Source organism: Schistocerca cancellata, chromosome 2, assembly GCF_023864275.1.
Source record: "Schistocerca cancellata isolate TAMUIC-IGC-003103 chromosome 2, iqSchCanc2.1, whole genome shotgun sequence".
Lineage (NCBI taxonomy): Eukaryota > Metazoa > Arthropoda > Insecta > Orthoptera > Acrididae > Schistocerca > Schistocerca cancellata.
In genome coordinates, this window is record NC_064627.1 from 324,283,158 (window position 1) to 324,285,431 (window position 2,274).

At 37.6% G+C, this 2,274-nt stretch overlaps 1 non-coding gene across 1 annotated transcript; it reads left to right on the plus strand.

Moving 5' to 3' along the window:
• Nucleotides 1-1,022: 1,022 nt before the first annotated feature.
• On the plus strand, nucleotides 1,023-1,097 carry Trnat-ugu (transfer RNA threonine (anticodon UGU)). The gene has a single exon. It is a non-coding gene; the product is annotated as a tRNA-Thr (tRNA).
• The last annotated feature ends 1,177 nt before the right edge of the window (nucleotides 1,098-2,274 follow it).

A 2,274-nucleotide genomic window follows, 5' to 3' on the forward strand; every position in this document is an offset into this window, starting at 1 on the left:
AGATACGGAAAAACAATAGATAAGGAAAACGAGAGACTGTTAGGGAATCACAAAAGTATTGGTATAACTTGTTGGACGATTGATCAGTATTATAAAATACTTAGCTTCATACAATCTGGCGTTTACAGAGCATCGAGAATCCCTTAACTTAAACGATAGCGAAAGCAGCTGAAATTTTATAGACCTATTTAAATTGCCTACAAGTATGATCTAACACCAAAAGAGCACTTGCAAAGTATTAATGAAAAGTGACTTTGTCAGCATTATCTAACGCAGGACATACAAAATGAATTGATTAAATTAATGTCCAAATGTGTTATCAACGAAATTATAAATACAGTCAGACAAGCATAATATCCCTTCTTGCTCTATTCTACCAGGGATTCGAGCCGTGTGGTACAAATGTCAATAATACTAATATTTTGTAATTCCTCAGCTGGAGGGATAGAGGAACATTTCGTTGGGTTTATTGCCGTCCCAGAAACAACGGGGGAGTATTTAACAAATGCCGTTTTAAAGGAACTAGAAAATAATGGCCTAGACATCCATAACTGTCGCGGACAGGGATACGATGACGGTGTTAATATGTTTAGCATTAATAAAGGTGTTAGAACAAGAATACTCAATATTAATCCACAAGTTTTGTTCACGCCGTGCGGATTCCATTGTTGGAATTTGCTTCTGCTAGATATCGGATACACTTCTACAACAGCTAAAACGTTTTTCGGCTTCATCACTAAAGTTTATGTGCTTTTTACAAAATGAAGTAAGCGTTGGGATCTTATAACTACCGTCATAAATAGTTAAAATATGGCTTTCTGGCCATTGACCTTCTTGTGCGAATGCACACGCTATGCCCGAACTCGTACGGGACTTGGTAGATTAATCTGCCACGAGTAATGAGTATGATGGGCGAACATCTATTAGGCGCACTGCGAATGTAGTGGTGTGGACATGTCGGGAATGTGGATCTCACGGGGAGCGTGCAAGGGATAAGTCCCTGCAGACGCACTATCCTCAGTGCCCGCGGTGGCTCAGATGGATAGAGCGTCTGCCATGTAAGCAGGAGATTCCGGGTTCAAGTCCCGGTCGGGGCACACGTTTTCAACATGTCCCCAATGAAGTACATCAACGCCTGTTTGCAGCTAGGGTGTCCATTTAATTATCATTTCATCTTATAAAAACTAAATTGAAATTGACATTGAAACTACTGTCTGAAACACGATGGGAAAGTAGAATCGGAGCTGTAAAAGCGATATTTTTGCAATTTGATGATGTCATCGAAAGTATGACTGACCTGAAAAACAGAACTGGTTACTCCGAAACTCTTAGCGATTGTGAAGCAGTCTTGAAGGAAATGTTACCTTTTGAGTTTATTATTGCAATACACGTATAGTACGAGACTTTACTACGTGTCAACAATATAAGAAAACTATGGCAGTCGGTTCAAGTGAACTTGAAAGTCGCTATTGACAATTTACGTTCATTTCGTGACTGGATTCAAGAATTCCGTAACACAGAATTTGAAACAAGTGTTACAGAAGCTCGATTGTTTGTGGAAAAAAGCAGTTAAGAAATTAAGTCTCAGTTTTAAAAAAAAGAATAACACAGAAAAAACGAATGTTCGGTTATGAACAAATTGATGAACCTATACAACCTGCTGAAATGCAGTAGGCCTACAGAGCTTTTCTAACATAATAATAGACGCTATAACATTTGACACTAAATATCGATTCAAAGCGCTCAACGAATATTTTGGACGATTTGGTTTCATTTACGATATGAATTATTTGAAATCGTTATTGAAGGACGACCTTCGCAAACATTGATTTAGGTACAATACTTCGAGAAGGTGAAAATAGCGACTTTATGAGGAACTCCAACTTTTAAAATCGGACCTACAGGTCTCAAAGACGCAAAACAACTTATCCAGTACATATTAGAAAATAATTTGGAAGAAGCATATCCAAATCTTTACATAATGATCAGAATAACGCTCACAGTTCCGGTCAGTACAGCTTCTGCCGAGGAAAATTGATTAAGACATACTTACGAAGCACGGTGTACCAAGAAAGACTATCTGCGTTGTTGGTACTATCAATTGAAGCGGAAACAGCGGCTGGTATTAACTACGACGTAACCTTAAAAAAATTCAGTCAGGTGAAAAGCCGGAAGCTTCGTTTGTTTTATGGTGTGCTTGTTTAATGTAATTTTTATCATTCTCATTGTATATTATTATAATAAAATGTGTGTATGATTATTATTAGTGTATAA